This window comes from Ambystoma mexicanum, chromosome 7p (genome assembly GCF_040938575.1).
Source record: "Ambystoma mexicanum isolate Mex_15411 chromosome 7p, UKY_AmexF1_1, whole genome shotgun sequence".
Lineage (NCBI taxonomy): Eukaryota > Metazoa > Chordata > Amphibia > Caudata > Ambystomatidae > Ambystoma > Ambystoma mexicanum.
Genome location: NC_090939.1, coordinates 286926918 through 286941730, shown reverse-complemented (window position 1 = coordinate 286941730; position 14813 = coordinate 286926918).

The window sequence follows — 14813 nt, the reverse complement described above, 5'->3', positions numbered from 1 at the left end:
ATGTATTCATTACAACAAGTGCAAACAAGTACATTGACTCTTTTAAAGTTTTACCATCTCTTGTTAGTGATCACAATGTGTTATCAACAAAGTGGTCACCTCATGTGATTCAAGAAACATCATGCTATCGTAATCAGCTCCTGCTTCCTTAATAATAGTAAGAATCGGTTAAGGTGGACCATTCCTCTAATAACATCACTGAAAAACAATACTTTAAATCCTCTAGTTAACAACGACCTGAGCAGTGAAGACTCATATGTTGACCAAATTCAATTAATCACCCAATCTGCTAAAACCAATTATTATCCCATTCATCAGCACAAATGTATTTTTAACCCTGTGGTCTTTGAATTAAAGAAAAAACTTAGGAAGAAAATGTGATCTCTATGTCTGATAACTCAATCCCTGCAAAGAACTAAAATAAAATCTCACTATAGAAATAAAATTAGAGACATTGTAGAACAGATAAAACAGCTTGACGCAGAAAAAATGTTGACTTCCCTTATGTCCAAATCGACAGTCGAAATATGGAGATTAATAAATGGCTCTGTGTCAAATGCACACAAAACCTTTGAACTTAACTTAGTCAACGAAGGAACCTGGTCAGAGCATTTCCACACTCTACTTGCTACAAATCCTGACAATCTGAAAACATTATTCATACCAATGCCAGAAACACAACAACTTTCCTTTGACAATATCGATATTCTACTCATAATCAAAAAATTAAGTAGGTCAAGGGATTCAGGATCAGACGGCATATCTAATTTCAGAAATTATAAACAGAAGCATGGGCAGAGACTCTGGAAGTATTATTCAGAACAATTCTACTTTCAAAAACCATTCCGACTTCATGGCAGGATGCAATCAACATACCAATTTTTAAAATAGACAACAGAAATAAACCCAATAATTATAGGCATATCGCCTTACTTGAGGCTCCTGGGAAAATAATGGCCAAATTAATACTCTGAGATTTTGCAAGATGGGATCTTATCAATAAAAGATTGGATAAGCATCAGTCAGGATTCTTACGTGGCATTGGCACTGTTTTGAACTTAGTGATTTTATCATCCCTGAAAAATCAAGCACTCATGAAAAACAACCTGTGTTTTTAGCTCTGATAGATTTTAAACACGCTTTTGACTCTGTGCCCCGTGATATGTTATAGTGAAAGCTTTTATCTTAATCCTGTCCCTTGTATATTATTTATTGGATTCATCAATTTTACTCCAAAACTTCAATCAGAGTTAAAATTACTACGGATGGACTTTTGACCAACCCCATACAAACAACTACAGGATGAAAACAAGGATGCCCATTTGCCACCTTCTTATACAACTTTTATATCAGTGATATATACCAAGGCTAAAGAGTTGTTTGTTCATTTCCTCCAGCACTAGGCAAAATAGAAATTCCATATTTAGTGTATGCAGATGATTTAGTGCTCCGGGATATGGCACCAGTTGGACTTCAGAGAAAGCTAACTGCTTTGGGAACCTATGCAGAAGCAAACCATCGAACTACAAAAATGCCACTAAATCTAATATTCTTATTTTCCATCATAATCTCCCCAGGTTAGGGTATCGATTTAACTGGATTTTGCAAATTAGGCAATACAAATATCTTGGAGTAAATATAAATTCTAGCCCAGCCGAACTTCCTTACAAAGGTGAGCTCATGAAAAGAATGAAATTCTTAGCACTACAGGCCAAAGTACTACAAAAGAAATACGGAAAATTCTCAATTAAGTCGGCAAGAATGTTTTACTGCCAGAAAGTGGTCCAGTTATCACATAAAGAGATACCGACTTGGGACAGACTCAAGGGAGTATTTTGAAAAACAATCCTCCCGGTCCCCCAAAGTGTACCTATTACGATACTGTGATTTGAACTAGGCCTCACATCGTTCAGGGCAATTGCAATGTGCCAAATGCTTGCTGCTTACAGAACGTTTATTGTGAGTTCGAACGAGGCAAACAACTTGCTTCATGTACTCAAGCATTTAGTAGCAGCTCAGGATTCTGGTCCATTAACATTTTGGGAAATTGCTTCTCTTACTGCTCTAGAAAAAGCTGATATAACAATTGACTTAATAAAGCAAAACCCGGAGAAGGCTAAACTAAAATTGTTCTCCAATGATTGGATAAATACGTGGGAGGAATGTTATTCATATTTTATCTTCAAATCTGGAATTTGTACTCAGAAAGCAGTTAATCAACTCCCATCGTATTTAGAAACATTTCCAGATCAACAATATAATATTCTTAGAATGAGACTTAACTTGTGTCATACGAGATGCACCATAGCAAAGTAGTCCAAAGAAAAAGATGTTGACTCCTCTTGCCATAACTGAAAAAACACTCAGATTCAGGAAACGTTACAACATATATTTTCGGAATGTCCATCATTACTTGACGAACGGAAACAATTCTTCCAGAAATATTTTATGAACTATAGGCTGATGACCAAAGAAAAACTTTGGCGAGAGATATTCAATGTTACAAAAGTCTCAATAAACATAGCAGCCGTGCAGTTCTTGAAACACATAAATATAATCACTGATCCTCATCTTTAATAAAATTAACATTACTTATGACTAATATCTAACATTCCTAAAGAAAAGCTCTTAATAATCTTTGCTGATTAAATGCAATTTATTTATAACCTAATTTTAGACCAAGGGATGTCCAAAGACTCTAATTATGTAAATTCCTCCTTATAACTTATACTGCTTTTATTTAGATTAATGGGACGCAATTTTATATTTTAAAAAAAGCGGACTTGAATTACTGACAAATTGTAAATCTTTTATGTAACTGTTTTTACACTTTTCTTTTATTTGGGAGTCTAATGAGATGTTTATTACAATGTTTGCATAGATTATCAGTTCTTGAGTGTCCTAAGATTTCAAGGACGATGAGTAGATAGAGACAGAAATTATCAGAAGCATTGACAAACTTTAGTTTTTTATGAAATTGTATCCTATTCTTTTTATATTGGAGATTTTAAGGAAATTTGATACAAAACCTTTTTATGCAATTGTTAATAATTACTTATCACAGAAGGGAAAATAACATGTAAGTTGTGTTAACCTATGTGCTGAAAAAGTTGTAATTACATAATTACAACTAATACAATATCTTAATAAAAAAATAAAAAATAAAAGATGATATAGGGATTGAAAAGAGAACATGCCGTGATAGGTGAGTTGTTAGACTTACATAGAGTTACATGTGAAAGACATTTCACTGTGAGTTAGCGCAGCTGAAAATGGCAAACTTCAGTGTGTCAGTGTCAGTGTGCCCGAAAGTGAGTTAATATGTTTATTTTGTTCCTTTCCTAGACAAAAATGTCAAATAAGACACAAGTTTGTAATCACCCTTCAAATTGACAAATTTATTTTGTAGAGTGTTAAAAGCCTGGTAGGCCACAGCAATCAGCAGCAAACAGGCATTATTTGATTCCTGCTGGGTCTGCTGCATTCTGACTCTGATGGAGAGGAGTTTTTTTGCGGTGCTGAAACCCTGTGCACAAACCCCTAACTTAAGTTTCTGCTCAGGGTTTACGTAGAGTGCTGCAACTCCACATGGCTCTTAATACCGATTCCTGTGGAGTGGTGCTGCACCTTACATCACATTCCCATGTGCATCCACCTCATGATATTCAAAGTAGACATTAGAACCTATTTACCTATTATGGGGCTTATAGAATGTGAGGGCCTCCAGGGAGAGAACACTCTGTCAGTGTCAGATGTTTGGAGGCTGGCATGTGCGAAGGTCTGCTGTTGTCTTCTACTGAACTAAATAACGCTGTGCAACCAATTTCGGATTCAATATCTCTCTCTATATATAAAACAAAGTCGTTGGTTTGTACATGGCATTGATCTTGGGGAACAGACTCCTCATGAACGGTGCTGTCTGTCATCATGAAATTTGCATGGAATATTCTTTATTTCATTGCCAAATGAATGTAACTCTTTGTAGCTCAATCGGCCATTCTCTACCCGAGATAATGAATTATGTCATTATGTTTTATTGTTTTCCGCGCCATCTATAGGTCATTTCTAGAAAGTGCTCAACATCATCCTGTCTGTGGTAAACTGGTCTTGCTTTTTTTTGTTTTTCAATTTATTTTTATAAGAGAGTTAGTGTGTCTTTATTTTCATTGATTTGTTTTGCAACAAACTCAATACATGTTAATTTCACTAATTAATAGTACACCACATTTTTATTTATCTCTGATTTAAATTCTCACATGAATATCATATTTGTATGCTTACTCTAATTATTTGTGGTGTGTGTTTAGCAGCAATAATGGCCACCACTGCTAACAACACTGCAAATAATATGATATTCATGGGAGAATTTAAATAGGAGAAATATGAACATTTGGTGTTGAATTAATTAGTGAAATTAACATGTATTGCATGTTTCCTTTGTGTCAAACAACAATATTTGTTCATCTTTTTTGGTGGAATATGAAAACAAATCTGAGAATGGACATCCCGGGCGAAGCCGGGAACTTAAGCTAGTAACTATACAATGCAAACATTTGCCAATTAGCGAACGCCTGCTTCTGGATCTTCCACATGAACCCACATACCATACAGAGCACCTGCACCTCAGGGCTTATCGTGCTGCACCACGGGCATGGGAGGGGTTTGGAAGGGGATTTGGAAGCTAAATCATAGTAGGATTTCCAGCTGTGAGAAAAAAAAAACAACTTCTCAGCATTACAAGAGGATCAGATAAGAGAATATTTGCTAAGCATACTTCTTAAAGGCCCAAAGGCGGTCAGGGCTTTACCTGGAACGCTGAAGCACAGCCACATTTGCTTGCATCCTCTGACACAGCATTCACCCTGCTCATTTGTCATCATAAATCACACCAGATGGCACACATCTGACAGATGCAACGCCTATTCCTTTACGTACTTCTCAACATCATTATAATAAGGGGGAAACACATTGCGTGCCTACCCATCCCTGGAATGAGCCACTAGATCTTGAAGAACACTAGATGATAAAGTCCAACAATCTGTGCAGAAATGATGAGCTTTGTGACATCACAAAGCCCTATCCATCCACTTCTAGCGATCTCGGATCCACTAACCTCAAAGACCATTGACTGCCTTCGAACATGGTGAACACCATTAAGACCTTTCTACCATGCATAGACTTTCAACACTGTACACACACAACCAAAGTAAAATAATAATAAAGGCGAGAATAAAAAAAAGTGGGAAAGTAAAAACATATCAAAAGAACAATGCAACATTTAGATACTTCACCAACATTTCTCCCAAGATAGATGCAACCTGTGGTGCCTTCTAAACAACACCCTTGACATCATTTGATTTTATTTTAATTTTGTTGAGCACTGGTCCTAACCAAGAGCACTTTACATTTTCAAAGTTTGAAAAGGTGGGAATTGAAAAAAGAAGCTCCAAAATGTTTTCCGAAAAGCATAGTAAGATTAGCATAAGCACGTGATAGCAGGGGAGTAGGACTGTGTTATATGTGGGGAAAAGGGTATATTTTGAGTTTCCTTCTGAAAGTGGTGAAGGAGGGTGCAGTGCGTATGTGAGGAGGTTGGGTGTTCCATGCCCTGGTTGCTCACTGGGTAAATCCTTAGTTTTGTGTGCATGTGTGTTTTCACAGTGGAATGTGTATAATGTGTAGGCTGGTTTCTTGGGTTTATCATGGAGGTAAGATGGTGTTTTAAGGTGGATATTTTTAATACAATGCAGAGTTCTTAGAAAGGAATTCTCTTGGGTACAGGGAGCTAGTGGAGCTGGGCTAGAGCAGAAGTGATGTGTAAATGTTTGGGGTATGTGATGAATCGAAAGATATTCATCCCTTCTCCCCAAAGGGGAGCCTGCCCCATTGAGGTTCCGGAGGTGAGCCCGGTCCTCAAAGGCCCTCCATGTGGGTCTGGGCAAGTGGTACCTCACTGGGAGAGACCCGCCCTTAGGGGACAAGGACTCCTGTGCCTGTGAGGAACTCCCTAAGCCATACAAACTAGTAGCATACATGGGACTAATTGCTACAAAGACTAATGAACCATATACTTGTTTGACTGCAGGTAATGCTGGAAGCTACCAGCACGAAGAAAGAAATTAGAATATCTCTTCAAGAGAACATGCATACTTCACTGGGATGAACAGAGGAAGTTGGAGAGGCAGGATGTATCCTATGCTGGGAGGCCCACTGATGTGAGCATCGCTGAAGGAGGTGGACCAGAGAACAGATGTGGAAGCTGTGACTTCCAAAGAGCGGCTGAATGCCAGAATGAGACACAGGAGAGATATTGTACCACAGGAAAGCAGAGTCCTGCTGCAGGTGGTGGTGAAACCATGTCTCTAATGTGGTGGGCAGGGTGCCCAACCAAACATGCAGTGACCATCCGAGTCAATGGGAAAGAGAACAGCTTCCCAGCAGCCCACTCCATAAATGGCAGAAGGACAGCCGAGGACGAGGGCATGACAAAAAGAAGGAAGAAGAAACTCTGTACTGGAGAAGATTATCCAAGTGGGCCCAAGAGCCTGCAACATTCCCAGCCTGCAGAGAGGAAACAGGGAGAACGGGAGAGGTTGGGAGGCCACCCAGGCAATGGAAGATAAGAAGAGGAACTCATCCCCGTACTCATGAGGAATTACTGAATGTAAACATATGTAATTGGATTTGTATAAACCTGAGAAGGAGGGGATTGAGTAATCCTGACTGGGAAGTCTAGGAAGGGTCCAAACCAGAACCTAATAGTAAAGGGAAAATACCATATTAGCTGCAAAGACAAGAAAGTGTGACATAAAGTCATGTAAGAGGGAAGGATACACTTGTCAAGTACAGAAAGTGGCAACACAGAGAGAATCCATAAGTGGAGAAATATCAAGTGGTCAGAAACCCTAACTAAGCTGAGAGAGCCTGGAACAATAGACTGTGGGATGTCTAAAACCTCCAACCAACAACTGAGGAAGTATCACTAGGATGGTTGCCATAAATACTTTGTTAAAGAGAATTTCAAACCCAAGAATGTTCTAGAGGAATTCCAAGAGCTAATCCAAGGTATAAGAAGAGACTATTACTGTAGATCCTGTAAATAGCAGCAACATTAAAGCTATTGATTCAAAGAGGCTGTCAGAAAAGTCTTGTACCCCAGATGAATGAAGCAAATCTCCTGTGATTGTTTAGGTTTATTTTCTTGGTGGTAAGGTTAGGGTAGAACCTTTCTTTCTTTGGATCTTCCTGATGGCAGACGAGCACCGTTTGTTCCTTTAGATAGGTAAGGAAACCCTTTAGAATAGGAAAAGCTAAGCCAATCTTTTGTCATTTAAATAAAAGTAATTTTGCGATGTCCTAAAAGAGTTCAAATTCTTCTTTCGACCCATGGCAGTAGGTGGAGGAGAAGTCCGGCTGCTGTGTTTTGTATGGTTTGCAGGAGGCCAACAGTGCTGTTGGGGAGTCCAGTCTGGAGATCATTGCCAAGTCTGGCACAGAGAGAACCAGTGCTTGGACTGCACTGCGGAAGTCATCAGGAGGATGGATGTGTGTAAGGTTCGCTGGTGAAGCTAAAATATTTGACAGGTGTGGAGAGGGATACGTGTGGGTTGTCAGTTGCAGGTTCTTGGATACAGGGTGTGAGGACGGGTTTGTGCCTCAGGACAGATGAGGAGGTAGTCAGTTTTGGAAGGGTTGAGTATGAGTGAGTGGTGGCCGTCCAGTTGCTGATTTTATTTATTTATTTTATTTATTGCATTTGTTGTATGCCCAAACCCAAGTGTATCACGGCGTAGATTTACAGAATACTTTGCCTTAGTGGTTACATGTACAGATTTACAAAATGCTTGGTCTTGGTGGTTACATGTACAGAGATTACAAAATGTGTTGAGTCTGGTTTCAAGGCAAGACATATTTCATTACGTAATACATTGGCTTATTTACAATATTGAACTCTTCTTACTAAAAAGTACACTTTTTACTGAGATATCTATCATTACGGTGGTGCTGGCTTACTGGTTGGCAGACATACATTCTTAATGGTTATATAATGATTACAATTTAGCATTTGCTGACATCACATGCAGAGTTTATGTACATACACGGAGGAGCTTAGTATGTTTGAAATAGCCAAGTTTTGAGGAGTTTCCTAAATTTGTTGAGGGAAGGCTCATTGATAATGTTTCCTGGGAGTAAGTTCTAAATTCTATGGGCAGCTACGGGGAAACTGCAGCTGCCTGTTCTTACATTCTTCAACCGAGGGATGAGTATTTGCGTGTTTGCGTTGGATCTGAGAGCTATGGTTGTGGTTTAAGGCTTAAGCTTTTGTTAAGGTAGCTGGGGGCGTTGCCTGAAAAACATGTGTGCATAATGGTAAGAGTTTTGTGGCGTATCCTGGCTTGAATAGGTAGCCAATGTGCTTTTCTCCTATGTTGAGATATGTGATCTCTGATTTCATGCCTAGTGCTGCTCTTAGCGGTTTATTCTGGAGTAGTTGTATTTTGTTTATAAGTAGTCTATTTTAGCTAGAATGAGGGCTCTAGCGAGGTTGATGCAGTTATGTTGTGTAAGGAAGGGTCGACTTAGTGCAATATGTTTGGTGGTATAGGCTGTGGATGAGGCAAGTGCCCTAACATGTTTGCACATGGTAAGGCTGGAGTCCAGGTAGACCCCTAGAATTTTTACTTGGTTGGAAATTGTGATAGGGGTGCCATCGATGACTATAGCTGTGTATTGCGGTTTGAGTTTTGCTAGTTGGACAGGTGAGCCAACAATTAAGATTTCTGTTTTTTCTCTGTTTAAACAGAGATTGTTGGCTGCCATCCAATTATGGATGATGGAATAGATTTTGTTCACAAAAATAGTGTAATGTTCCAGGTTGCCTGTTATTGGGATAAATATTTGTGTCGTCATGAAAGTTTGTGTATATTACTCCCATTGCGTCTAATGCTGCAAAGAGTAACTTGGTGTACGCATCATAGAGGATTGGGGAGAGGCAGGATCCTTAAGGTACTCCTATTGGGATTTCGATGGGGTCTGCTGCTACGTCGCCTATAGCTACTCTGGATGTACGGTTAGAGAGGAATGCTTTTATACATGTGGTGGGTTCCTTGGAGAAATGGAAATTGTTGGCTAATGTTAGACACAATTTGTTATGGTCTACTATATCGAATACAGCGGACAGGTCCAGCAGTAGGAGGATGCATAGTTTCCCTGAGTCTCTAACAGCGTCCATTTGTTTTTTTTAGATACAATAGAGCTGTCTCAGTACTGTGTCCTGGGCAGTAACCTGACTGTCTTTCCCCTAACAGCTTATTGCAAGGGTCGGGCAGTTAGGCAATTAAACACCTGACAGCCCTTGCCCTTCCCCACAGGGATAAAAGGTGGAGCATAAGAACACACTACGAGCAAGGCAGACCGCACACTGAGACAGCTATTCCAGGATGCCAGTTAAAAAGCAGGCGAAAGGCAGCGAGAAATGAAGGGACGACAAGAAGTGCCCTTGCCCTTGTCGACCCAGACCCAAAAAGCCTCTGTGAAAGGAATCGTAAGACTGTGAACAATAGCCAGCATGTGCTGCAGCAGATGTCAACCGTGCACAGAGCCCTCCTACACTGATAAGAAAGTCAGGGAGAGATGCCTGCTACCGTGGTGCCGTCCTAGACTCCGAGACAAGAAAAACCAAGCGGTTTATCATAGCCGGTGAGGCGGAGGTAGAACCGGTAATAAACAGAACAGTGTTGGCTGAAAGTTACAAATGGCAACATAAGGTGAATTAAAGAACTGTTAGAACTTGAGGGGGAAGACCAGTTGCAGAGTGGTCCCGCGCCCTGTGGGTGCTTACTCAAAAGATTCTGGCTGGTTCCCATTTTTGTTGAAACTACAGATACCAGAAGGCCCTAGGAGAGGCCCAGGGAAAAGGTCAAAGTGGTCATACAAGTGTTGAGTAGAACAACTTGTACAGTCGAAAGTCTTTGACCCGTGAACAAAAGGAAAGCTAAGGGCAGTAAATACCATATCTTGATAAAGCAGAGGGAATTGTATAATTGGCAAACATGAATCCGGCTGAGGGATGCCTGTAGAATGGGGTGAAGCACGGTAACCCCATGATCATTGTGTTGACAAGAGTGAACCCGATGGATGGATGTTCACAGTGTATTGTTTAAAAAGGACACCATGAGGCTTGTGAATGCAACAGGTGAAATCTTTGAGGAAAAGCCATAGTGAACCCGACGGAGGGAGGCAAACACTTCAGAAGGGTCTGAGCCCGGAAGAGGGGGATCCAGGGGTCAAAGGTCACCACCCAACATACATACAGAAAATAACTTTTTGTTTTGCTATTCTGAACACCTCAGGTCCTCGGAGGCAAGAGACTATTTGTAGAAAAGATACTTAACCACTGAAGCGCCTCATAACAGTGAAACGAATTGTGCTGGGAAAGCCCCGGAGTGTGCCATAATCAGGAGTCCCGTCTTGTCCCATTCTAAAATCGTGGGGAAGGGAAACCCCTCGGCTATAACATTATTTGTGAACACTTCTTTCCTTTCTTGGGAACACTATTCCAAACTCTTTTTGTACTTAGCTGCAAGGATTGGCAATAGGTCTTTTTAGTATAGGCCCCTTTTATTTGACAAGTCACCGCTAGGACTGGCTTATTATAATTTGATGGTTGTAGCTTGCTCCCATCTTAGATCTAGGTTTAGATTAGGCGTTTTTCCAACCCATTTATAGAGTTTAATAAACACCCTTGAACTGTGATCACTTGATCTGTCTTTACTGTTGCCACCAGTTCCTTACTGTCAGGACTACAGGCGGACAGAAACATGGACAGGCTGGGCACAGGAGGGTTGTGGGCACTGTTGTGGAGAAATCAGCTTTTCAGCAAAGCTTGCAACCATGCAGAAGGCTGCTTTGCCCCATGTGCAGGAAACAGAAGCTAAAGACTGCATTACCCAGCAGCCGGCGCCAAAGGACTACAATCCCCAGCATGCCAAGGGCCAATTCGGGCCAATCAGGGACCAGGAGGGGCGCGGCGGCCCCATCGCGCATGTGCAGAGCCCCAAGCACAGGGCTTGCGCTTGAGACTCCTTGCCAAGAGGACGTGCGGACCGGAGCACCAGGAGAATCATACGCGAGGGGCCCAGCCCCACCCGAGCAGCAGCCCAGCCCCTCGCCTACACAAGATAAGTACCTCTCCATGCTAAGCGCCCAAGGGGATCGAGGGGGAAGTGCAGGGGGTGACCACAAGCCCATCCAGAGCCCCTGCACCGATGCAAAAAGCTAAGTGGGCATAACTTTGGCGCCCTACGCGCCAACGGTACATTCTTTGGGGAATATTAACCCGTACGGGGGCGCATTGTCATAGGGGTGTTTCCGCCTCCTGGACACCACTGGAGGCCCGCGAGGCGAAAACACTGTACCGAAGAAATCTCGCTACATTTAAAAATACGATCGATCACGAGGGTCTGCAGGAAGACCGCTCGTGAAAAGTTGCTACGGCAAAAACCACGTTCGCAAGGGTCTGCAGGAAGACCGCTTGTGCAGCATCTTGCATAGAACAATCCAGGCCCTAAGAGGGGCACTTTAATGTGTGTGTGGGTGTGTGCGGATGTCGCATGAGGTGAATGCTGACAAATTCAGAGGGCACGTTTTAATGCTTGTCATTTTCTTTTAGCCTGAATCTTGAAGACAACACTTCAGACGTGCTCAAGGACGCGACCGCCCTTCACGGACAAGACTCAGAAGACCAGAGCTAAGTGTGCATGCTAATTCTTTGTACTTGTCTGTTGACTTAGGGTTAGTAAGGGCGTTCTTATGTGCAAATTGGTGCTTATGTAAGATTAGCACGTAAGGGCTGAGGACACCTGAACAAAAGTGCGCAGCAATCAATCTACCCTAATTATTCCCCCATTCCTACCCATAACCTCTACCTTACCCTCAATCCGGTTTACCTAACTTCCCCCCACCTATCCAACCATTGAGACCCTAACCCTCCTTCCCTGCTCTGGTCCAGGAAACCTGTGTAAGCTCTGACTTGCGGGCTCCGCGACCAAAGTTGGGGTGGTTGGTACTGCGTCGCTCCTGCGCCTTGGAGTTTGGCCTTCGTGACAGAAGCGCAAGCCCACGTATTATTCAGGCGCCCGAGTTGCGTAACCAGCCCCCATCGAAGCTATGGAAGAAATAGCCAAAGCTCTGCAGGACTTACAAGGTGAATTGGCAGCGTCTAGACAGGATTATGCCACCCTGTCTGCGCAGGTACGCAGTTTAGCAGCTCAAACAGCACCCTTACCTGGTCAACCATCTACCCCATGCAGGTACATGTAAGTCCAGAGCCCATAGTTCCGTTGGCACCCCCAGAGCTATATGCTGGAGACCCACAAACGTTTTCCACCTTTCCATCTCCATTTCCTGACCAAGACTGCAGCCTTTAGGTCCGTTCAGTCCCGAATGGCGTTTGTAATATCGTACCTCACGGGGGACGCCACAGCATGGGCAAACCCGTTGGTCCAAAAGGACCATGCCATTCTCTACGACTGGGATGACTTCCTGGCTGAGTTTGAAAAAATATTCAACCGGCAAGCTGCCACCCTTTGTAAGGATCGGGAATTGTTAAGCCTCAAGCAGGGGTCCAAGGAACTGGTGACTTACGTCACACATTTCAATCAGCTGGTAGCCGAAGCCGACTGGCCCTATGATAAGAGGATGTCCCTCTTTTACCAAGGATTGAGGGATGACATCAAAGACCTTATAGCCCAGGTTGACCCACAGCCAAGGGAGTGCTCGGAAATGATTGATCTGGCCTTACGGCTCGATCATCGTATGACGGAAAGGCGGGGCGATAGGCGAAAGTGAGATTCATGACCTGTACCTCGACTAGCTCTGTATAAGGGATCCCGGGGGGTGGCGGCCAAATCTGAGGGGGACGAACCAATGCAGATAGGTTCAATCCGAGGTTCCCTAACTAAAGAGGAGAAGGAACAAAGGAGGAAGGACGGCCTCTGCATGTACTGTGGTAAACCCGGTCATTTTGTCCGTGAATGCCCAACTAAGCCCAAAACCCAGGGAAGCGTTTTGGCTCGTCGGTAGTGGGGGTCACCCGATCGAGCCTGTGGAGTAGCAGGGCCCAATGGCTGGCATTTCAAACTATGCCACGCATGTCACCTTGACAGGTTGTTTGGAGTTCCAAACACATAGAAAACAGGTTACAATGTTTGTGGACTCGGGAGCGACGGGGAATTTTATTGATGCCCAGTATGTGGTTACCTTAGGTATCCCAGTACTGCAAAAAACAAGGCCAGAACCTGTACGTGCTGTGGACGGCACTCCCCTCTGCTCTGGGCCTATAACACATAACACCTGTTTGGTGGCCTTACAATGCGGAGCTTGGCATAGAGAAAGTATTGCCTTTGATATCATTGCTGCCCCGCAATTCGGACTGATTTTGGGATTACCATGGCTAAAGATGCATAACCCCCAAATTCATTGGTCCACAGGATTAATCAGTTTGGACTCACCGCAATGTCAAGAACAATGCCGGCAAGAAATTCCACCTTCTGTGTGCGCTATCAATGTCTCGAATAAGCAAATGGAAGTTTGTCCCGAAAATCTACCCCAAGAATACGCAGATTTCGCGGACGTGTTTAATAAACAAGCTGCAGAATCTTTACCCCCACATCGGCCCTTTGACTGCCAAATAGATCTGGAGCCAGGGGCTACTCTACCTTGTAGCCGTATTTATGCCCTGACGGAGGCTGAAAATAATCACCTCCAAGAGTACATAGCCGCGAATTTAAAGAATGGTTTTATCCGACACTCAAATTCACCCGTGTCATCACCTTTGTTCTTCGTACCGAAGAAGTCTGGAGAGCTCCGGACTTGCATTAATTACTGCGGAGTGAACCGGATAACCATTAAGAACCGTTATCCGCTTCCTCTTATCCCAGTTCTTCTCGATCAAGTCAGGGATGCGGCCATCTATACCAAGTTGGACCTTCGAGGCGCATACCATCTTGTGCGGGTGCGCGAGGGAGATGAATGGAAAACTGCCTTCCGAACGAAGTTTGGATTGTACGAATATCTGGTTATGCCATTCGGTCTCTGTAACGCCCCCGCAGCCTTCCAACACTTCCTGGATGAGGTCCTTAGGGAATATTTAGATGTGTGTGCCGTAGTGTACATAGATGACATCCTCATATATTCTCGTAACCTCCAGGAACATGTCCAACATGTACGCGTGGTTTTGCAAAAGCTGCGAGAACACCACCTTTATGCAAAGCTGGAGAAGTGCGAATTCCACTGTACCACCGTGGAATTTTTAGGCTGCTTCCTGACCCCGACTGGCATACAAATGGACAAAAAAAAGGTGCAGGCAATCTTGGATTGGGCTCCCCCTACCAGTGTGAAGGAGATACAGTCTTTCCTGGGGTTTGCGAATTTCTACAGACGCTTCGTAAAGAACTTTTCAGAATTGGTTACTCGAATCACGAAGCTTCTACGAAAGGGCTGCCCATTCTTGTGGGACACATCAGCCAACCAGGGGTTTCAACAGCTCAAAAAGGCCTTCACCGATGTGCCGGTACTGAAACATCCAGATTTGTCCAGACCGTTCGTGGTAGAGACAGACGCGTCTAGTCACGCACTGGGTGCCATCCTGTCCCAGCGGGACCCTCACACAGGCCTACTACATCCTGTGGCTTACTTCTCAAGGAAATTACTCCCTGCCGAACAGATCTATATCATTGCCGATCGGGAATTGTTGGCGATAAAGGCGGCTCTTGGTGAGTGGCGACACTACCTGATGGGGGCACGTCATACCA